At 40.5% G+C, this 24,220-nt stretch overlaps 1 protein-coding gene and 1 long non-coding RNA gene across 4 annotated transcripts in view; one reads left to right on the top strand and one right to left on the bottom strand.

Annotated features, from left to right (window-relative positions):
* Positions 1-24,220, bottom strand: part of LRMDA (leucine rich melanocyte differentiation associated) — a 1,046,803-nt gene that overhangs the window by 263,397 nt on the left and 759,186 nt on the right. The window lies entirely within an intron of this gene.
* LOC116573770 lies at positions 167-23,912 on the top strand. The gene is made up of 3 exons (XR_004278987.1): positions 167-274; positions 20,670-20,773; positions 22,855-23,912. It is a non-coding gene; the product is annotated as an uncharacterized LOC116573770 (long non-coding RNA).

Genomic DNA, 24,220 nt, shown 5'->3' with positions numbered 1-24,220 from the left:
CGGCTGGAGACTTCCTCTGTTCTTTTTTTAATGCTGCTCTGAACTGGAACAAAGCAAGATGCCCAGTGAGCAGCATTGAGTTGCATCACAGAGAGGATTAAAATGCCCATTATGAGGTAAGGCTTGAGTCACAGCAAAAGGAAAAGAAGACAGGCCATAAAAAAGAATGGGCTGCAGGCAGTAAAATATTGATGGAGAGAAACTGAAAACATCAGAGCATCGAAACTCCTTGCCCTGCTCCAGATGATCTGAGCCCTGACAACCTCCTGACTTGGTAACAGACTCTCTCTCCATGGCCAATAATGCTTCCACCACACCCATCTTCCTCTTGGCTTTCTCTTACAAGACACTCATTCCCACCTTGTGTCTCTGCACCTGCGTTTCCTCTACTGGAAACCTATGGTAACCCCAAACTTATTTTCACTGCTGAGGCCTCCTTTCCTCAGGGAGTCCTCTTCTAACCATCCTAGCCAAAGGAGCCCCTCTCCCCATCTGGATGCTTTCCACTGCACTGTGCTAATGTGTTTGCTTTGAGGCACCACCCAACGTTTGTTTGCATGTTTACCTAATCTGATTATGTCTATTAATATGTTAACCATACAAAAGCAGAGACTGTTTGCCCTCCTCACTGCTATATCCCTGGTGTCCAGGACAGGGCCCACATATAGTAGATGCTCTGTAAATATGGACATACAAAAATATAATAATGGGTGGCTGACTGGGCTCATGGAAAATCAATATTTACCTCAAGGCTCCTACTTCTGGCCCATTCCACATGGCTGTACTGGGTAGTGTTCAGAACATGTATCACATAATAGGACGCCTAGGCCTAGCTCTGTCACTTTATAGGCTGTGTAACCTTGAGCAATTTCCTAACCTCTCTGGGCCTGTTTCCACCTCTAAAAATGGATTTACAAAAAGGACCAACATTATAAGGCTAGAATTTGTAAAAATGTAGGCAAAGGGCTTGGAATAATTCAACTTGTAGTAAAAGCTTAAGAAATGTTGCTGCTATTGTTGTTCCTACTCCAATTAATTTTTACTATACACCATAAAAAGTCTCAGCATCCAGGGAACATTAAGGGATAGGCATCACTTTTTAAAAAAAATCCTGATCTAACACAGTCTATTCATCCAAGATAATAGTGCATATCTACACATGTTTTCTTCCATCTCAATATATCATGTAGTTGACAAGTTCAACAGCCGAGCAACCTCATCTTCCGGATAGACCAGTAAATTTGCACTGTCCATATCCTCATAGCTCCGCCCCCTTTCTGGCATACTCATGAGTGGCCCTTATGAATAATTTGGTTGGAGAAAGCAAAGTTTGCATTGTTGAAAGCTAAGAAAGAGACTCTTAATTCAAATAGTATTAGGTGGGTGGATGAGGCAAATTGGAGCATGTAGAATTTATTGGACATCATAAAAGGGAAGTGGGGAGAGGGCCAAGGAGATGGGGGGGAGGGGTGTTCAGTGACTGCTGAATTGCCAACATAATAACCTACAGCACATCACAGTGTGCCACCCTGGCTAGGAAGCACTCTCCCTGATGATTGCTTTATGTCACCACTGATACTACTGGCCCATCAACTATGACCCCAGGAGCAGCAAACCCCATCATAAGAAAGGGAGAAATGTAAATTTCAAAATAGATATATAAATATTCGGTGGCCTAGTGTTCCATTAGTCATTTATATTCCTGACTTCGGAATGCAAAAATGTAAATCCAAGGCCCTTCTGAAGTCAGAAGTCACACAGGGTTCATATAATAATCTCTCTGACAAGGGCTAAGCTGTGGCTGGTAATAAAACCTATGGGGCCAATAAGCTCACTAAACACAGTAGGAGAAAACAGGCTGGATACAATCCCCATCTTCCACAGTGAGGGGGTATGGGGGAGAGATTGACTGACTACTCAAGCCCATCATACAACATCAGAGATCCGCCTGATGCAATGGGGTCTAAGGACAGAGCTGATTTACTCCCCAACAGGCTGACATCCCTGTAAGCAGAATGCTCCAAGGCTCATTCTCAAAGCTCTAAGGAGCATGGCATTTTTTTCTGATTTACTGCCATTTTATTGCTGCTAGAAATGGACACAGTGCAGATGCCCCCAGTTCTAAATGAAGGTAAGTGATGTCCTTGATGCAGGCTATCTTAATGTCCTCCTTAAATATGAAATCATTAAGAGTTATATCAGATTGGGGCGCCTGGGTGGCTCAGTGGGTTAAAGCCTCTGCTTTCGGCTCAGGTCATGATCCTGGGGACCTGGGATCGAGCCCCACATCGGGCTCTCTGCTCGGCAGGGAGCCTGCTTCCTCCTCTCTCTCTGCCTGCCTCTCTGCCTACTTGTGATCTCTGTCTGTCAAATAAATAAATAAAATCTTTAAAAAAAAAAAAAAGAGTTATATCAGATTGAGTTTGATCTAACATAATGGGGGTGAGAGGAAGAAAAAGGGGAGAGACTGGAAATACTATAAAGCCCAAGAAATGAAAACCCTTTTGGTACAGCCCCATGGAACAGAAGTACAAAAGCGTGTGCTAAGCCTGTCACATTTCTGAACATAGAGAAGAAAGAAACAGAGTGCCCAAAAATGAGGGAGCAGGAAGAAAGGAGATGATTTATCCCAACCTGCTTAACACAGAGAGGAAACTAAGACACAGGGGACTATGCCAAGATCACAGAGGTGATTAAGGGTAATTTTGGCCCAGAATCTGAACCTTCTAATTAACTTCTAGTCCAGACCCTGGGCTGTCACATTTCTTATTTCATGGGGGAAGGGTAGGAGAGAGTATGTTCCACATTTATACTAATACTTACATAAAAGCCCACCCTCCAGGTTCAGTGGTTAGAGATGTGTTGTACATCATATACTAGGCTGAGATAAAGAAGATACTTTAGGAACTACATAGCCAAATACATTTAAATCATTTCAATAGTAATAGTATTTATGTCAATGGATTTCATGAACATTATTTAGGACAAGATATAATAAGTATCCAAAGTAGTAAGAAAAAAAGTGAACTGACTTAAAGAAAATCATTAAGTAAATAATAGTACTGGTGATTATAGATTGGGAAGTACCATTCCAGAAATATTCTCAACAGGTTTTCCAAGTTGATTGAGTCATATGAAACATCTGACACAAACCTGATTATTTCACTCACAAGAGCAACAGCAGTGGATGGAATACAAGAATACGAAGTGTATGCTGGAGTATTAGTCAGCCATTCATTCAGGGAATGAAAGTCTAACACATAGTATGACACAGATGAACCTCAAAAACATGATGCTAACTAAAATCATCTGGACAAGAAAAGACAAGTATTGTATGATTCCACTCATCCTCAGTAGGAAAACTCATAGAGATACGAAGCAAAATAGAGGTTACCAGGTGCTCAAGAAGGGTGAATGAGAAATTATTGCTTAATAGGAATGGAGCTGCTTCTGTTGGGGTGGTGAAAGAGTTTTTAAATAGTCAGTGATGATGGTTGCACAATGTTGTGAATGTGATTGATATCACTAAATGGTTAAAATGGCAAATTTTATGTTATTATATTTTAAATTTTAAAAATTAATGATGAGATAAAACAAACAATTGACGTGTATACTTTAAGTGGGTAAAAATGTATGTCATGTGTATTGTATCTCAATAAAGCTGTTAGAAAACAAAGAATATTATGTTTATGAAGTTAAGAGCATTCTTGCCTAGAGAGAGAAGACTGCATATAGAGAGGTAGGAGATGCTCATTCATTATGGGATGTCTTTCTATATCAAACTACCTGTTTCATCACATCCCTGAATTGTCCCTAAAGAAGGAGGCATGACCATCTTGGGTCCATCTAAGAAAGGTTACTTAAAATTTGAAATTCCCAAAATTTGGTAATATCATATGTCCCTCCTATATCACTGAAGAGCTACTTGGGAACTCCCAGACTATATATTCCTTTGGATCATTACCCATAGATTGAATGCTCTCTGGAATCAAAATAAATTGATCTCTTATTATAGCTCTAATTGTGAACTTTAATGTGTTGAGTTTGTAAATGAAGTCTCAATACTCATCCACTCCATTTATATACAGATACTATGGTATTCCCCAAAACTTATAAAAAATGGCACATTGTACCAAACAGAAAGTAATGACACTGTACCAAATAGATACTAGTATTTCAAGGTCTAATATACAGTCTTAAGTGAAGGGGTAGCAAGGACTAGTTCAGAAATAAGAAATTTAATAAACAGACCTAAGCAGCTTGACCTTCTACTAATTTTAATTATTTCCCTGTACCTTAGATTCTTAATCAGGAAGATGGAAATTATGCATCTTTCCACAAACAGGTAATATGAGAACTAAGTTAGGTAACATGGTGAAGAGCACATTGCTGGTAGACAGCAGATGTCCAAAAAATGGCATATACTTACTCACAAACACAGACAAAACAACATCAAATCTAGACAAAGACTTCCTGGTGAATAAAAAGTGTTAGTGTGCCTCTAGCAGGGACCAGGTAATCCTGCCCCTGAAAGAAGTATCCCATGAAGAAGCAAGTATAATTCTCCAGATTCTGTTATTCTAGGATGAGATACTCTGAAAAAACATCCAATTACTGGGGCACCTGGGTGGCTCAGTCAGTTAAGCCTCTGCATTTGGCTCAGGTCATAATCAAGTCCCATGTTGGGCTCCTTGCTCAGTGGGGAGTCTCCTTCTCCCTCTCTCTCTTTCTCTCTCTCACCTTCCCCACCCCCCACTCATGCTCTTCCTCCCTCTCTCAAATAAATAAATAAAATCTTTGGGGGGAAAAATCCAATTAACTTTGTTTTAAAAGAAAAACAATTACTACTTCTTACTAATATGAGTATTAATATCTATTGAATACTCTTATGTGTCGAGCATTTTGATATACTTTTTGACCATTTTTATTGAATCTTTCCAACAACTCTATGGAGTAAGGACTCTTAGGATTACATTTTCCAGATCAGTTCATCAAGGCTTAAAGAAGGTAATCAGTGGCCTGAAATCACACCAGGATTCAAGGTTAGTTCCAGGATTCAAAACACAGGCAGTCTGGCCTATAACCTTAACAACTCTGCCTTCATCCATGCTCACTTAGAAATCTTGCCGATGATTAATGTACTTGATCAATTACACTGATACCAGAAAAAAGGGGCCTTAGAAAACAGATGTGAACAATCTGGTAGCTCTCTGACCACCATCCCTCACTCAAATGCAAATAACACATTAGTCTTCCTGTTTTTAAGTCAGGGTCTGGATGAACTAATAAAGTCACCTCTCATGTGTGAATAAACTAATAATAACATCAAACCAACACACATGCAAAGCTGAAGACATGACTCTTCACTCACAGTGATGAATGTCCAGTCACCTGGAGCCCAAAAGAGCCTGATGGGTGTCCTCTGACTTCTCCCCATTACCTGCTTTTTTTTTTTTTTAATTCTGTTATGTTAGTCACCATACAGTACATCATTAGTTTTGGATGTAGTGTTCCACAATTCATTGTTTACATATAACACCCAGTGCTCCGTGTAATACATGCCCTCCTTAACCCACTTTTAAGTAAAAACCTGAGGATCCACACCAGCCCCTCCAAGGGGTCATTATAGATGTCCCGAGTTCCTGTCCATGTAGAAAGTGAGGAGTACTTTCTGGCCATGGGCCCATAATTGGAGAAGATCACACATTCCAGAATGTTCCCGGGATAGAGAAAGCACACACTGACTGCTGTGGGTATGAGCACAGTGAGGGGAAGCAATTTTGTTAACCAGGGGATGATGATGTCTGATGAAATCACGGAGCCCAAGACGGAATGTGGAAGTCCTCATCCCTGAAACCTGACAGATGATACTCTCAGTCTACATGGAAAAGCAATAATAAAAATTCTGCCCTTAAATAAAGAACTCCACGCTACCCAACCTTTCTTTTGAAAATGTGAGGTTTCACCGTAGAAACATGAATCAAGTACAGGGAAGAGCAAAGGGGTGAGGAAAGACATGAAAAGGACTGGATCAGCAATTTCCCTACTACTGCCTCCTGTGAGACACGCCCTCTCTGCGGGTCCCAGAGGTCACAAGGATCAAATATAAATTTTGCAAGTTGAAAAGGAGAATCCATTTCAAGTGACTTAAAGGATAACTGTCACTGGAATTAATATGGTTGGAATGTTTCGAATTGCCACAGTTTCCTTCACTTTTGAAAGGTGTCAGTTTCCTGTCTTCAAAGCTGAATGTCTGCCTGTGATACCACAATGAAGGCTTATGCTATCACAGACTGTACCGGGCTAAGGAAAGCTTATTTAATTTACTGAACCCCACATAAGAAATTGGCAAGGATGATTCCAGAAGGTTAGGTATGGGGTATGATTCTTATCTCTCACCATTTCCCATATGATTATAGTGTCCCATTCATTTCCCTTTCTCATGTCTGAAACATGTCTGAAAATATTGTTGTATGTTTTTCACTGTGTCCCTTTCTCCTCATTACTCAGGACACCTCTCCCAAGAATGAAAACAGACCAGATACAGGGAGTACAAAGAGACACCTCTCTGATGGGGTAAAACTTCTGCAATTTAAAGATCTGAAGTGTTGAATTGCCCCCTGGAAAGACATCATGAGAAGCAATGAAGTTGATTCAAATTTTTTTTTTAAGATTTTATTTATTTATTTGACAGACAGAGATCACAAGTAGGCAGAGAAGCAGGCAGAGAGAGAGGGGGAAGCAGGCTCCCAGCTGAGCAGAGAGCCCAATGCAGGACTCGATCCCAGAACCCGGAGATCATGAACTGAGCCAAAGGTAGAGGCTTAACCCAATGAGCCACCCAGGTGCCCCTGATTCAAATATTTATAGACACATTCACCCAACTAAAATGACCATCCCACCTCTAAATAAAAAACACATTTTTACAGGCTTCCCTCCAGCATTAAAGGTACACCTCACTGCTAAAATGGGGAACAAAGGATGAATGAACCCAATTCTCAGGTTCCCTTTAGAGTACATTGGCCCCTTCCAAGTGGCGGTAACAAGTTCAGCCTTTTGTGAGATGACTTCTCAGTGTGTTATTTTGAAAGCAAACCCCTCATTATAATGAGAGATGAATTGGAGAGGGCTGAAGAGAGCTTCCTATTCTTTTTAAACCTGTGGGACTTATCAGAGTCCATAGTGGTTTTGCCACTATAACAAACTTTGCCAAGTTTACAAAGTTAACTCTCTCAGGATCCCATATTAACAAAATCCGCTTACTTCCTTCTTCCAACATCTATGGTCTATGTGTTATTTTTCCATTTGAGCACACAACGGTGTGTACCACCCAGCAAGCATGTACCATCTAGCAGGTGTCCGGCCAGGTGCAGGGCATTCAGGGATGGGCAAGGCACAGTAGCAGCCTGGGATCCCAGTCTAGTCGGGGAGAAAACACTGTCCATACGTGAGACAAATTACATGGGAACTCGAGCGATGTGCTATGAAAGAATGCATTTACTGAAGCCTAAAAGGCAAAACGACGAAGTGACCATGACACAAACCTGGGGAAACAAGCCCTCCTCGGAAACAGCTCTGAATTCAAGTAAGAGATCAACTCCATTTCTCACACTGGAGTGTTTTCATGTTTTGTTTTTCTTTGAACTTCATGCCACTTTTAAATGATGCTTTGCAAAACCATAAACAAGAGAAAGAATGAGACAAATCAAGGGCATGAAAAACGACTTTCTTGGAAGTTCCCTTTTTAGACCCAGATTATAATAAAACAAATTGAAACAATCATTAGAAACAAGTTTGCCTTGAAATCAACTTCATAGAAAGAGAAAGATGACCTCAGAGGTACACCCCCAAGTTAAGATCAATCATTGAAGTTTAAAAGGTTCCTTTCGGGGCTCCTGGGTGGCTCACTGGGTTAAAGCCTCTGAAAAGCATGAACTTGTCCAGGGGATTCTCCTTGGGGAGAAAACTGAGAGCCAGCCAAATTTAAGGACCAAAGCCACAGATTTGGAAGCCTGGGAAACAGTCTACGAAGAAGAGATCAGTGCACATCCCCCAGCCAAGGGCTAAACAAGTCACACAGAGGACAGGGGAATGAACAAAGACCATTCAGAGAAGGTGTTGGGGCCAAAACACAGATATGCCAGAAGAGCTCTTTGAGATCAGTTGCCGGAATCATGCACTTGATAGATAAGGAACCTGAGGCCCAGGAAGGGGAAGGGATTTATCTATTCCCCTCTGTGGTGGAGCCAGAACTAACCCTGAATACAGGTAAGTGGGCTTTCCATCAACCCACTCAGCCTCTTTCACTGAGAATCACCCATGAACGATAAAGCACATCAATGAGAAGCTGGTGGCAGGAGTAGAGCTTGCTGGCAACACGAAGCTGGCATAAGTGAACACTGGTGATGGGGATTTCAATCACTGAGAACCCAAGTAATTCTTGACTCTGAGAAGTAGGCTTATGGAGTTTACTTTCCAATTCTATAGCCAAAATTTGTGTATTCCAAAATGTGTCTTCCCCAATAACCCTGTAAATCTATGTACACTGCTCAAATGTCATTCTGAATTTCTGGAGTTTTTTCTTTGTTTTGTTTTGCTTCTTTTTGGTCACATCTCTGCAGTTGCACTCAGGTGGCACATCAGTACATTTACATGATGGGTTCATCATGCAAAGATGCTGTCTGCCTTTGTAAATTTGTTATAAAAATATTTGTGCACATGACTTTGAAAAAACGTGCAATACAAATACAGCTTGCCTTATAGACCTATTATGGAAAGCATTTGTGTTGCTTTCCAAGGCTTATGAGAAGTGAGTTTAAACAACCACAATAAACCTAAGCAGGCAAGCCAAATCTAATTCTCTCCTTGAAGCTGTGACCAGGGCACATCAATGGCGTCAAAGGCTCTTGGTTTTGATTATACAGCATTAATTCATTTTTCTTCTGGTGACAACGATTAACACAATTTTCTCTGGAGAACCAGTACTTATTATTCATTTCATGTGATTCATATGGAGCTGACCCCATCTCCTGGTACAAGGTATGGACCAGACCCTGGTAACTGGTTCATGAGTTGGAATGCAACTGAAATCCAGCCAAAGAAGGTCAATCTTGCAATTTTGTCTGAACCATTGAGAAAGAGCCTTTTTTCCAGTGAGGTTGTTACATTGGCCAGAGTAATCCTTTAGCTGAGGTTGGCTATCTTACCAGAACTTGTTAAAAACAAACCAAAAAACCTAGCCGAATTACACAGGAAAGCAGAAATGAGATGCGGAGAGAGAAATTACTGACATAGTTATCTGAACCTGAACCTAACACAGTTCTGTGGGTCTGTGGTAGATTATTCATAAAAATGACTACAATTGCTCCTTTTATCCCTATGTATACTCCACTTCACAAAATGACCTTGCCACTCCTCCAGGAGGTAGAAGCTATTTCTCCACCCTGGAATATGAGTTTGGCCATGCAGCTTTTTTAGAAAATGAGTCAATAACAAATGTAATATGAGTAAATGGTTGAAGATACTTGAGCATTGGCGTTTGTGCTCTCCTATTAGGGGAAAGTTTCCACCACCAGTGAAAAAGCACAGGCTAGCTTCCTAGAAGAAAGGCCATTTGGAGAGCTATTCGAGCCATCCAGCTGAAACTCCAGACAGTGAGGTCATTCATTTTGGCAAAGGGAGCCTAGAAAGAACCACCTGGCCAATCCAAGGATTGTGACCAAGTAAATAACTTTCATTTTAAGCCATTCGGTTTTATGTTGCTTCATTACTAAGCAAAAGCTAACTGATAGAGCTAATTAAATTTCATCATTTCTTCTCCTTTGGCAATCTGAATTGAGTTTTTAATCACTTATAACCAAAAAAATACAAGTACCCAGTGCCATACCTAGCATATTTGACAGGAGGAGCAGATCATGGTTAAGACCTTTCCTTAAATACATATATGTATACAATTTTTTTTCAGTTATAATCCCATAACAATGAATAATAATTTTTTCTTTGTTTTTTTGGTCTTAAAATAAAGAGCAATTAAAAAGAAAAACAAATTATAATTTTAAAAATATAATTCAAATGCATTAGAAAATTTCATGAATGAAGAAAAATAGTGCACCTCATGGTCTGCCTTCTATTTTAGTGTTTTCCATATCAAGTACCTATAGATGCTCCAAATGGTCTTGTAGAATGACAGAATTGAAATAGTTCAAGACCTGTTTCTTTAACTTTCAATCACTGAACTATGACTATTTCAAATCCATTGTTTAAGTGCAGGAAAATGTACTACCAGGGTTTTGAAGATATTGACCACCCAGAATAATCTCCAGTGATACAAACCACTATGAACTTACTCTCAGATATGTGTAGCTGCGTTCCCAGATACTAAGGCTGCCTGCATAGCTGGGAGTTATTCAACTAGAATATAATATGTATTAAAAGATAATTTTTATTAATTTAAAGTACATGCATATATTATTAAAGTAAAACAGAACTCATAGCAATTATTTAAAAGTTGCACTGAAAAAACGTATTTTTTAAATTTTTTCCAGAAGGGCATACTTTATCACTTTTTTTGTTTGAACTACCAGTATATGGTGATGATAAAATACAGACTAAGTTTTAGTTGGTTTTGTTATTGTTTTAAAACTCTCTAAAGACAACACTCTCTGCCCTACCCTTGATACTCCACTGCAAAGATCACCGTTAATAAACTTCATTAATGTTGAGAATTACATATAAAATAAAAATTCTCAGGGTGCCTGGGTAACATAGTTAAGCATCTGCCTTCATTTCAGGTTATGATCCCAGAGTCCTGGGATTGAGTCCTGCATCAGACTCCCTGTTCAGCAGGCAAGTCTGTTTCTTTTCTCCCTCTGCTCTTGCTTGTGTGCTCTCTCGCTTGCTCGCTCACTCTCTCTCTCTCAAATAAATGAACAAAATATTTTTAAAAAATGTTTAAAAAATAAAATTTTCCAAAGGACCCTGAATGAAATATACCAGAAATAGTAAATGAATATGCTTGCATGCAGGAGGAAATTCCCGGGGACAGACCTAATGATTTCAGTATTGACCTAAAAACCTCCAAATTTTCCAGAAAAAGAAATGAAGATAATTGATGGCTCTGAGCCTTTTAGCACAGTTATGAGATAGAACTAACTTTTCACTGGAAGAAAAGGTAATTAAAAAGCTTACATGGTGATACTCTGTTTATTATAGTAAAATCCCCTTCTAATTCCAGAAAATCATTAAGGTTCCCTGGACCAAGATAAACCAACAAACAATATCCTATATCTAATTAATTTCTAATTAATTAAATACCAATTGTAAGGTGAGTTTCCTCTATCAGGAATCAGGTAAAACTCCAGCTTTTCTTGGAAGATCTAAAAAAATAACATAATGGGTAGTATAATTGTAAAGATGAAACTGGTTACATGATACCATTTGTCTATAATAACCTATTCTCATTGACTGTACATTTGACTTGGCTATATATTTTATTCATTTGCTTTATAGCTGGTCAGTGGTATCTTGGGAAACCCCACACCCTTCAAATTGAAACGTTTTATTCTCTCCAATATGTGCCTTTCTGCTACATTTTATTCTGTTTGGTATACTTCCTAATCAATTCCTTCCTTCGTGAGCTTCATTTCTTTGGCACAATGTATCCATTGTTAGGATTTATTTCTCTCAAAATGATTTAAATCTATTTTGCCTGATGTTGCCTTCAAGCTACTGTATTCTCTATCCATTTCCTCACCAATCCCATCCACTGGGCCCTGTGATCTGCAATCTGGCTCATACTCCATCTTCTTGGTTCAGAAGAGATGGACTTTCCTAGCTCTGTCTAATGTGAAATCTTGCTTTTCAGCTATCCTGGCAATGGTTGTGGACTGAATAATGACAGTGATATGTAGCAATGTGTAGACATATCAGTGTACTTCAGGTACTCAGTGCTCATGGGTGACTACAGACTCCTGCTGTCCTCAGAGTCCTGAAGTTTTCTCTCTGAATCGATGCTTCTGAAATTCTAGGTCTTATTCCCAATGGATATAAACCAGTACCACAAGAGTCATCTCTCTCTAGTAAATCCTTGATGATTTAAAGAACAGCTGAAAATGCCCTTTTTGGAAGTATTAATTAGGAGTCACTTCTAATTTGGGTTGGCCCTAGACTGTATGTCCTAAGACTTCAAAAGTTCATTTGGCACAAATTATTTTCTTATTCATAGAGGAAAAAAAAACAAAAAGCAATGAAAGACATGGCATTTTAATGACCTTTTGTTTTGTTTGTTTTGTTTGTCCTCTAACTAAAATGACTAGAAAAAGTCTGAGGGAGAAGCTTCTAGAAGGAAAGGCTAAAAAGGTCCATGGAAGGCAAGGTTAAGAGGACCTAGAAAGCCTAGCTAAGAAGGGTTTGTTGCCATATCCCAGATGCAAGAAGAAGTCCTGGGGGTGGGGAGGAGTTTGTAACATCCTAAAATAAAATGAACTTGAAATAAACTCGTGAGGGCAGGTAATCATGCATGCCCAGAATGTGACAATGCTAGAGTACACCTTGTTCAAAAGGAAGGTATTTCCAACTGAAAGGAAAGAGAATAGCAGATGGGGGAGAAAAGGAAGTCTTATTTGGAAACCAGGAGAATTTAACAGGAATTCACTTAGTGAACATACTAAAAAGGTAATAACATTACAGAAAATAGCTCATTGAGCCTAGCGAATGCTAATAAGGACCAGACACACAGTATACAAATACTGGTAGTATGAAAGATATGAGATCCCTTGGAGAAAGTGACCATGCCTAGTTGGTTAATGACAGAGAAATTCGGGAACATAAACATATAAATACCCTCCATTTAATTAGCACCTTTTTTAATCAGAGAAAATAAAAATAGCCTTTCCATATTGACTCTAATAAGGCATGAAACTCAAGAAGGAAAGATGCCACTAAAAATAAAATTCTGGGTATATAATTAATGAAAATGAGCAACAAAGAAGGTTGGAGAACCAAGAAGAATGGGGATACAGCCAAAGAAATCAAAACAATATGACTGCATGGGAGACATTCTGATGAACTCAGATTTTAAGAAGTCACTTACAAAAGCAATGCTCAAAGGAAGAAAACAAGTTTACTGTTGGAAAAGCAGACTAAAACAAAACAAAACAAAAAAACCTTCAAATGCCAGAGAAAAGGCAGAATTAATAAAGTCTTGTTTTGTTATTTTCTCCATCATGAAATTATATCTTCAAGTTGGAATGATGAATGCAGAGATAAAAAAAGAAAACAGAGATAAAGAAAAGATGGAAGCCCTTAGAGAGCTTATGAGAAACATAAAAAGCTAGGTGTGTAGACCCAGACAAAAAGTATTTTATTTTATAACAGCAACAAAAAAAATTCATATAGAACTGATCATGGAAATCTTTATAACATTTCAAAAATCACATGGGGGGAAAGCAGATTCAGATTCTCTCTCTCTCTCTCTTTTTTTTTCCCCTGGAGGAAGGGGAGAATCTCATTCTCCTCAAAAATGTAAAAGACTGGGGTGCCTGGGTGGCTCAGTGGGTTAAAGCCTCTGCCTTCAGCTCAGGTCATGGTCTCAGGGCCCTGGGATCAAGCCCCGCATCGGGCTCTCCGCTCAGTTGGGAGTCTGCTTCCTCCTCTCTCTCTGCCTGCTTCTCTGCCTACTTGTGATCTCTCTCTGTCAAATAAATAAATAAAATCTTTAAAAAAAAAGTAAAAGACTTTATTAAAGGTAGGATATATGAGCACTTTGAAATGACAGTAACAAATCCTTTTCACCTAGGATGACCCAGGCCAAATCAACCTCTACCCCACCCCCTCTTCTTTTTTTCTCTCTTGTCATTTAGAAACTTCTATTAAACAGGTACATCAGTGAGAACATAAACATAATATATTGATTTCAACAAAACATCTCACAAAAACTCTCATGATAAGGTTCTGCAAAAAAATAATTAATTAATTAAAAAAGAAGAAAAAAGAAAGAGATTCTAGTCCATTTACAGCAGAACAACTACATATACCCCCCCCCCAAAAAAAAAGAAAGAAAAAAAGAAAAAGCAAAGCAAACCAAACCAAACAAACAAACAAAAAACCAAAAAACTGTTGTTCTTTGAATCAATACCCATGAGAATGGAATTTCCTCCAGCCTCTCAATTATATTCCATCCTTGCCTTCAGATTGCTGAATAAAACCTAGAAATCTAAGTTCTAACAATAGGCTAAAACTGAGGACAAATAAAACAAGAGACAAAGCAGAGGCGACCATTTAGGTCTGAAAACCCAGCTTCCCAAGTACTAGAGGGGAGAGTTTTTCTGGGCAGTAGCTTACACAAGAACAAAAGCCCAGCGGGCACAGGGTGACTCTGAGCTCTATTGTCCTAACGTGCAGCAGATGCTCGGAGACCCTGGAAGGCCTCCAGGCAACACCACACAGCTATCTGCGCATCCTGGGTGGGATGCAGGACGCAACGTTTTTTTTCCAACCCCAACATCCCATGACTCTGATATGAATATAAATCCCTGTGCGGTGTCCTGTACAAGTATTCCTAAATTACCACAATGAAGGAAATCATACAAAAACAAGGCGATTAAGACGTTTTCTAAAGCCACTGCTTTTATAACGGGCCGCATACAAGAGTCATTCTGATATTTGTTCTAATTACCAGAATGCACAGGCCCTCCAACAGCTAGCTGCAAGGATAGACATCCCAGCTGACCAAACCATGGGTTTAAGACAGGCAGAAAAATCCAATATCTCTCTACCATGACAAAAGCAACTAGAATTGCCAAATCCAATACACAAAACCTTTAATTTATAACAGTTAAAACCTGGCCTCTGACCAAGTCCAAAAGAACTATGTCTTATTTCACTTGCTCTTGAATATGTCTCTTTCAGAGATAAATGACTCTGCTCTTTGCCAGTTCTCTCCTCTGTTTGGTGTTTTGTTTAGCTGGGCTTGTGACAAGCCAAGATCTGATGCATCTGCTTGAATGTGTAATTTACCTCTCTGGTCAACTTAGCTTTTTTTTCCTTGACAATATTATGTCAAACAATCACATCACAACTGGCTCTGATCTCTTTGTTGTTAGCTAATAAATTAGAGAGTATTTATTATCTGCAATCCTTTTTTCCTCTTTTAATGGTGACACATTTGTGGTGAATTACAGGGCAGCTTTATAAACTAGGCTCTGGGCCAGTCTCAGGCCCCGCGTCCATGTGAACGTTCCCTCTCCCGGTTGGCCTCCCGGACTGGTGGTAAATCAAGTCAGCTGTCACAGCACACTAAGTTAGTGTGCGTCATTGGGGAGAGCAGGAAGCGTTGGGGGTATAATTCTGTCCATCAAACTAATATGTTATATCAGTAGCTTTGTAATCTTCTGCCATAACTTATGGGAAGTGACACCTAAGAATTCACTTTGAAGGCAATGTGTTCTTCAGACTTTAAGCCAAAACAGACCCGATCGGCAGCAACTGTTCCTCTGTTTACATGAGCGGGTTTGTAGTGCTAGAGAGTCAGGTCCCTATCAATGTGGCAGTATTTTACACATTCCACCACGGGCTGAACTCTGTTTACAGCCCTTGTGGCAGGATTTGTAAACTTTTCAAACAGGATTTCTTCTCTTCTTTGTGTTACCCTTGCCTTAACCTCCAGTAGCCGGACAGATAAACAGACTCCCTGAATGTTATCGTGACAGAGTGGATCTCTGACAGACAGGAATGAACGGGGGACCCGTTTCCTTGTCCCTTCCCCTTCAACCTTTGCCTTGACAAATGCGGAAATGGCCTCAGAGGACAGAAGAACACACACAACTTCTGAGGGCAGCGTCTGCTTTAGGGTCTGTTTTTGCAAAGGCCCCCGTGATCCTTACAGAAGGGAGGGCAAATAAGCGTAAATAGACAGTCCACTCTCCAAGGCATGACCTCGGAGGGACCAGACTCGCATCACGTGTCCTCTCAGGACGATGCCTTGTTTTCTGGAATCTGCTGTTGGATCGTCCCCGACTGTACTCTCAGCAGGCCAATGAGAGAAGCCCTTCGGGGAAGATTAAGCAGTTCTGCGAGCTGCCATCTGATGGAAAAGAAATCTACAAGAGCTGTTCAAAGGAGCTCTTCCTCCCCCAGGCACAAACCTAAATATGCACAGTAAAAAAGTTTGAAAAATGCCTGTCCTTGCCATCCCCAATACCCCTTTGATTGATAGCAGAGAGGGCTTGCTATGATAATTTTACTTTGACAGGTCCCAGGCATAAATCCCACAGAGTTGTTGCTCTGGTTTGACAACCTTCTGAGGGTTCCAGTTAGGAACAGGAAACAGGCCTCTATTTTTCACCCTCAATGCTCCTTCAGGTGCAAAGAAAAGACCGTATGGAAAAAATAAATCCTTATCTGAGGGGGAAACCAAATTCAAAGCAGTTTTAATACTTATTCATCAGAAAGAATGTCCAACAGGGGAAGACGTGACCTCGGTCCTACTTCTTCAAACTTACATTTAAATCTTCCAAATAAGAGATTTGAAACCTGCTCACGAGGAAAAATTGATACTCCTTTCCCATTCACATTTTGGTTTTACAAAGTTGTGTTAGTATTTTACTTCAAGGTCACCTAGAAGCGTACCATAATATTTTATAAAAAGCACTGCTTAAAAGTAAAAATGCTTTCTTGTAGTAACATCAAGGATTTACTATCATTTACTGAGAGCTTACGACAGGCCAGGCTTTGTAACTCTTCATGTCCTCTTAATTGTCACAACCAGACCTCAATTCATAGGAATGCAATTTTTTAAAAAAAGGCAAAGTTGTGGATTGATTTTTTTTTTTTTTTTTTTTTTTTAGCATTCATCTTTCAGGCATGCTTCATGAAATGTCAGGAGTATTTGGGGATCAGTGCATTGTCACCCAGCCGTCTCCTCTACCAGGGATCTGAGAAGGATGACTCAGCACTGAGAACCTTAGTCACAGAAATTATATTTAACTAGGTTGAATCAAGAAGAATCTGTGGCATATTAACTATCCTGGAATTTAAAATAAAATTAAAATAAATTACATTTTTAAAAAACACTAAAAAAGAATCATCATCTGTGGCTTCCCCTAAGTTAACTAGGAAATTAAATGAACCAGGACCCATTCTCCAGGCATTTTAGCTGATCCCATCTAGAAGTGCATTTGTTAAAATGATTAAAGGGTCAAACACAGGCAGGTATCTGAAAAGAAGGAACACTTCCATCTCCTTAAAATTTTCGGAAGTTGAAGATTTCCCTTCCAACTGTCTACCTCTTACGGATGTGAGAAACAGTTTTCTCTTGGCTCCAGAGTCCAGTCCAGCCCTGAGAAGATCCACACAGTTGTAATGTCCTAAGAACATATTCTGCCTTCAATCCGACTCCCCTGCCAGGCCTGGGCTGACTGGGTGCCACCCAAGTTTTGCAGAAAGTCTGCACTATTGAGTGGTGCCACCAACAGGGAAAGAAGGATCCAGTCTCGGCACCCACAGTAGAAACTGAGCCTTTAATTTAATAGGACTCTAACACACGGACTTCACCCCAGGCCTCAGAATTAAGCCCTTTTTCTCCTGGGGTCAATATTTTATGACTATACCCATTTTGTGGAGGAACTAACCACTGCCCAAGGAGTTCTAATAATTGGTACATGGGTCAGCCACAAAAAGTCAGTGTGGAAAATAAGAATGGAAAAGAGCAAGCTGTTCCTAAGAGTGGAAAAAATATATATGAGTTTTTATAAGTCATAAAACAGCTTGAACAAATTTCAAGAAAAAGAAACTTATTAAATAATTGTCTCTCACTCCATTGCCCCTCTAAATACCAAACAGGATGTGCTTTCTTGTAAATGTCTATAAATCTGGGGGGAGAAAAACAATTCTGATCTTGTGTACAAGAGCTCTAGGCTGCAAAGAACATGGCTGGATTTCTGTTTCCTTTAGAGGAAGATGCCAGAACAGCATTTTCCCATCAAGTGTTGATAAGAAAGGCATTTAGCATTTCATTTGATGGGCCTGTTGTGAGTGGGTGGTATGACATGATAAATTATGGCCAATGTCATATTAAAAATTATAGGCCCATCTGCACATGCTCACTCTGTTCTTAAGCTAATGATATGCTGTCCGGTGCAAAGCCTTCAGCTGTGGCAGATGTTGGAACGACGTTCCTCACCAAGGATAGCTTTAGAAAACAGAATTCCCAAAGGTTTAGAGACGCTACAGCCATCTTTCTGGCCCATAAGCAAAAACTAAACCAAATCCCTACTTCTTGCAAATTCGTTCCTGTTTACATCTGATTCCTACCTTGATTCAGGTCCTCCTCTGAAGGATTCAATCTACTTCTCTGCTATTAGCATAAGAAATTGAGCCAGAAAGCCATTTTTTAAAAAATGAGGAAACAGTCTCTTCTGCTCAGAACCAAAGAGGCACCACTTAGAACATAAAGAGACATTTTCAGGTCTTCAAGAAGATGAAGATAGGGTAAAGCAAAGTATTGCCTACACATGCTAAGGAAGTTGGGAAAAAACTGACATGAAATTAGCAATTCCTAACTGGGGTATCTCACACTTTGCACTATTAATATTTTAGAGCAGACTATTCTTTGTTATGAGGTTGTCCTGTGCATCATAGAATGGTGAGCAGAATGCCTAGTCTATACCCACTAGCACACAGCCCATAGCACACACCTATCCCAAGAGTAAAAACTAAAAAGGTCTCCCCAAAAAATGATTCCAGGGGGTCAAAACTGCCCTAGTTGAGAACCACTATCCTAGACTATTTGGGAAAGGTCATGCCACAGAATCTTTGTGGGACATCCAGAGGACTGGATTCACTAACACACACTGTCATGCATTTATGCCTTTTTCCTCTTACTTCAGACACATGATAAGGCTGAATATAGCAACGCCCTTCAACTCTAAGCCAAAATGAAGGTGCCCTTTACTGTAAGGTTAAAGTTAAATTCATCTCTGTATAGGTACAAAGAAAACAGATCTCCTTTAAGTATTTCTCCATAAGGTGAGTTTTGTTACATTCCTCACTCTTTCCCTTCTAGAGACCTCAAATCCTACCATAAAAGTCAGAGATTAGTCGAGAAAACAAAACTCCAGGAGAGGTCATTCAAAAATAGAAAATGCAATACGGGGTATTAATTCAAAGGTATTAGAGGAGCTGAAATAACAAGCAAGAGAAGAGAAGGCTACCCAGAGGATAGAACTTCAGAAAGCTGCCACCATCTCTATACTGAAGGGTCAAAGAAAAGGTTACTGCAATCTGGGAACCGAAGTGCCCTGACGGAAGCTGGACTCAGGGTGGCACAGTGAGTGAAGACTGGGACCATGGTGGAAAGGGCTTCCCACAGGAGATGGAGCCATAGAAGGGACCCAGCCACTGCCAGAAATGTCCATCTGAGGCAGAGAGACCAGGAAAGAAAGACACTGGCTTCTTCTCTCTTCTGCCCACCTGCAATCTCTTACTAGTGCCTTTCACTGTCTGAACCTGGTTTGACTCCAGCGGACAAGGGAACCTGGGAAACAGTTTCTGAGGATAAGCCCCTGTGACACATACAAAGCAGAGCAGGGTTTGAGAGCAGATTTAAAAACAAACAGAAAAATGGCCAATGTAACTATCAAATTCAACTGCATGGACACCTGAATGCAGTTCAGACTTGAGTCAGGAAGAGGAAATCAAATCGGATGAGTCTGAAAAATAAATTAGGCTGAGGGAAAAACCTCTCAAACAAACAAACCAAAACACTTTAAGAAGTTCTTTCCACTTCCTCCTCCTCCTTCCCTCTCACACCAAGCTAAACCTGAGGGAGAAAAGTCTAGACTGGGCTTGTTATTGGATAACTTTTGTGAAACTGAGTTAATGTCTAAGAAGATAATTGCTAGAAATGCTAGGCATATCTGTTACCTACTGCTGTAACAGAAGACCACAAACTTAGTGACTTAAAACAACAACCACTGTATTTGTTCGTGATTTTTTGGGTCAGAAATTTCGGCAGGGCTCAGCTGTTTCTCACCTGAGATCATTTGTGTTACTACAGTCAGGTGGCAGATTAACTGTAGACTGGTTGACCCAAGGGGGTCTCTTCTTTCTGTTCTAGTTTATTCCAACCTCTAGTAAAACCAATCTGTGTGCATGGCCATCTCAGGGTGTTCAGCAAAAGGGTAAGTCCCAAGGCACAGATACTTCCTATGTCTCTACTATACCATATTTGGTAATGCCCACTGATCAAAAAAATTTCAAGGTCAAGTTTAGATTTGAGAGGTGGACAGAGTAAATACTGTTGATGGGAGAGATAGTCACACTGCCAAGGGGCATGAACATAGGGATAGGAAATAATGTGACCATTTTTAATTATCACACTAGGTGAGTGGATTTCCTAGCAAATGTTTTTCTAAAAAGAGTATTCCAGATCTACCCACACCTGAATATTACAAAAGGATACATATTTGTTTTCAAAACAGTAAATGTTTTTGGTTGTCACAGAGGCACTCAACTCTAAAACAGTTCCCCAAACCCCTTTGACCAAACTCATTTCATAAGGGTTTCATGGTTAATAGCCAACCATCTCATCCGAAGTTAAGGTTGTTGCCTCAAATTCAAATCCAAGTTCAGAGACGTTTCAAGACTCCCTTATTTTTCTCTTTGCCTTAAAGGGAAATCCAGATTTCAGTACAGCATTACTAGGAAATCGAGTCCTCAAACCAGGAGTCAGAAACTGTGGTTTCATATTCTGAAAACAACTACATAAGCCACTTGGGTAAGTCTCTTCTCTCCAAGTACAATCTCCTGATTTGTGAAATCAGAAAGCTGAGGCAGGAGTGAGAGATAGAGGAGGAAAGAGGGTGAGGTGAATCAGTGAACAAGTTGGTGGAAAAAAACACAGTGTGAGGGGTGTGGGAACCTGGAGGGTATTACCTGGTCATGGCAGTAAATTCATTGTTTTCCTCCCTAAAATATGTTGGCGCCTGATCTGACTGCCATCGTTCAAAAGATCACTCCAAGAACCCACCTGGCTCTGTTGGCTGCCTCTCCCAATCTGGTTCCCCACGTGCCTCAGTTGTACCCACCTTTGCATGGAGTTATCAAGACCCCCTGGTATTCAGCACGGGGGTGCTTGCTTGCAATGCAAAAAAGACTGGAGCACAGACACTAGTCCCTTCTTTAAACCATCTTGTTTCAATCCCACACACCCCTTAAAGTGGGGTTGCAATTGACAAGGCTCTTGCTTACTAAAGAAATGCCATGTGGACTGACCCAGGCCCATAATTCTGTTGCACTCACTCCTATCGGTGCTTCTGGAAAAACTGCAGGACCTGACACTCCAAGATCCTATCACGGCCCATAGTTAGCTGTGGATTAGTGCAACTTTCCTGGGGCCCCTGGTTCCAAGCACTGCTTCCCCCAAGGGAAACATGTTCTCAAAATAACTGATTCCTACCCCTTCATTTCAGAGGGAAATCTCAGGTTAGAACTCAAAAGAAAATAGGTAGTTTGTTCGGAAATATGAGATTGGGGAAGTTGGAGAAGCCCAGCCTCTACTGCAAAGTCCTGTTCTGAGCTGCTAGCAAACTGCATCATTAGAAATGTATTCTTTGATATGATATAAGGCAATTTCCAAATGGGCCTTTGGAGTACCATTTCCTCTATAAAACCCACCAGGATCACCAGGAGGTGATCTTCTTTCTTAGCAGTGAGCCTTAAGTGGGCCTTCAATTCTCTTGTTTGGTGAGTAATAATATAACCAGTGGAGCAGAGAGGCTCAGCAGCCTGGATTTGAGTCCTGGCTCCATAACTGGAAATAAAACGCTGGGGGCCTTGGTCAAGTTTCTCAAGCTTTCTGTGCCTTTGCTTCCTCAGCTATAAAAAACCGACAGAAGGTTGTAGAAATGAACAAGTGACAAAGTACTTGGAGAGGTTCTCGCACATGGCGTATAGTAACTGCCGTAGTGTTAGCGGCTGTCACCATGTCTCTATTATATTGCTGATAAAAGTGTTAACTTGTCTTATGTATCTCCTTTATGGTACTTGTATTTATCTAATTAGATAGTAAGTTCAAGAGCAAAGATGACAAATATTTTTCATATTTCTTCTTCCCCACTCTCCCCTACCCCCACCACCACTCCCCTTAGTCCAGTACCTGGTGTACAACACACACACCCAGAGACACAGGCTGGTAGGTGAGGTCTCACCTCATGGTATAGGGGTAGGATGCCATGAAGTTCAGGCTCCTAGAGAGACACGGGTTACTGAATATCGTCCTTAATAGTTAGCAATTTGCTCAACTTACCAAGCATCTCCTTGCTTCAGGTTTATAAATTCTAAAATGGGAATAAAGTTTTTGCCTCAGAAGGTAGGTGTGATGATAGATGCTTCATGGTATAAAGTTCACATGGGCACTCAAAAAAATGCTTATTTCCTTCCCATTCCTTTCCCCTCTCACCATTAATGAATTGGTCAGTCAGTACCAGGAAACATGGAGAAGTCTGAAGAAAGCAGCCTCCAGCAGAAAAGGCAAAGTGAGGGGATTCAATGTCCCAAAGGCAAATACCACTGACCTCATAAGAGGGGATCATCCCCATGAATGCTCCTGCCCACTGAACACCCAGGCAGTGGGTTCACAGTGCCATTTAGAGATGGTGTAATTGTCGTCAACAGAGGTTCCTCAAGAGAACGAGGGAACGGAGGGTTTTCAGGGTTTCTAGTTCTAGTTCTAGTTCTAGTTTCTAGTTCGCCCCTTGATGACTGCTAGCTTTTGGATGGAACATATAAGACAACACCCTACATTTTTCTCTAAAATTTTCTTCCCTTCTTGCCTTCCTGCAATTCTACTATCCTCAGGAATCATGCCAGACAAAAGATGTGGGCTAGATGGATCTACAACCTGACCTTATGGGGGCCGACTCGAGTTTTCACAGAACCACAGAACATTAGTGCTGACATGAGCGGCTCCAACAACCTCACCATAAAGATGAAGTCACAAAGAAGTTAAGCAGTTGGCCCAAGGTTATGCAGTTGATCAAGGACAGAAATGAAATGTAGACCTGTGCTCTTTTTAATTTCTCATCTTTCTGGTGCCTCAGAAGAGCACAGCCTTTTAAAAAACATTTATTCAAGTAAGACATGCTCTAAATTCCAACAATGACTTCTCCAGCCTGTATTGGGTGGGATATAATCAGTCATGACTTTCTAGATCTAAAGTCAGTGAACTGAACCCATCCAGCCAAAACCATTTATATCAGCTTCTTTCTGCAGCTCAGAATATTATATGTGCTCCTGTGTGCTGTCTGTTCTGCAGCCCTGAAAATGTACCCTGAGACCTCCTCATGTGAAGGAAACAGACCCCAGCTGGCCAGCCCCACTGTGACTGCAATATGGACTTCAGCTGCTCCACTATAGGGTTGTGTTCAGTGAACTGCATTTTTTTAAAAAATGTTAATATCTTCATGGCTCTCACCCAACTGCCTCAAGAATACCAGCTGTACCGTGCTTTCGCCTCTACTTTGACAGCCTTAAGAACAGCTCCCGAAGAATAGAACATTCTTCAGGGGAGGGCTGTTGGTTTTGCAGATATTTTAGGAGGAGGAGAAGATGAAAGAGATTTCATGTTGAAATGTCATATATGGAAAGGGATGGGACAGGACAGAAGAAGAAATCTGGTATGCTTTCAATGCCTTTCATGTACCAAGCACTGGGTTGGGCCAGTACTCATGCCTTTGCATTTGGTCCTCACAATGCTGAGATAAGCAGAATAACCACAGTTTTATAGATGAGAAAACTGAGGCTTAGAAAGATGAAGAGACTTGCCCAAAGCCAAACAAGGAATTTGCTGCATAGCTGGTATAGTAGTTTACAATGGCTGTTGGCTGTTATAACAAATTATCATAAACTCAGTGGCTTAAAACAACAGAAATATATTCTCTTACAGTTCTGTAGGGCAGAAGTCTGAAATCAAGGTGTTGGTAGGGCTATGCTCCCCTCCAGAGGCTCTAGAGAAGAACCCTTCCTTGCATCTCCTAACTTCCAGTGGTGCCAGGTATCCCTTGGCTTGTGTTGCCTAACTCTGTATTCCCACAGACTTCTCTTCTCCATCCATCTCTCCTCTGAGTGTCTCTTAGAAGGATACTTCTCTACTGGATTTGGGGCCCACATGGTTAATTGAGGATCATCTCATTTTCAGATCCTTACTTGTTTCTACAAAGACCCT

This window comes from Mustela erminea, chromosome 14 (genome assembly GCF_009829155.1).
Source record: "Mustela erminea isolate mMusErm1 chromosome 14, mMusErm1.Pri, whole genome shotgun sequence".
NCBI classification, from domain to species: Eukaryota; Metazoa; Chordata; class Mammalia; order Carnivora; family Mustelidae; genus Mustela; species Mustela erminea.
This window is presented reverse-complemented; position numbering and strand designations above follow the sequence as displayed.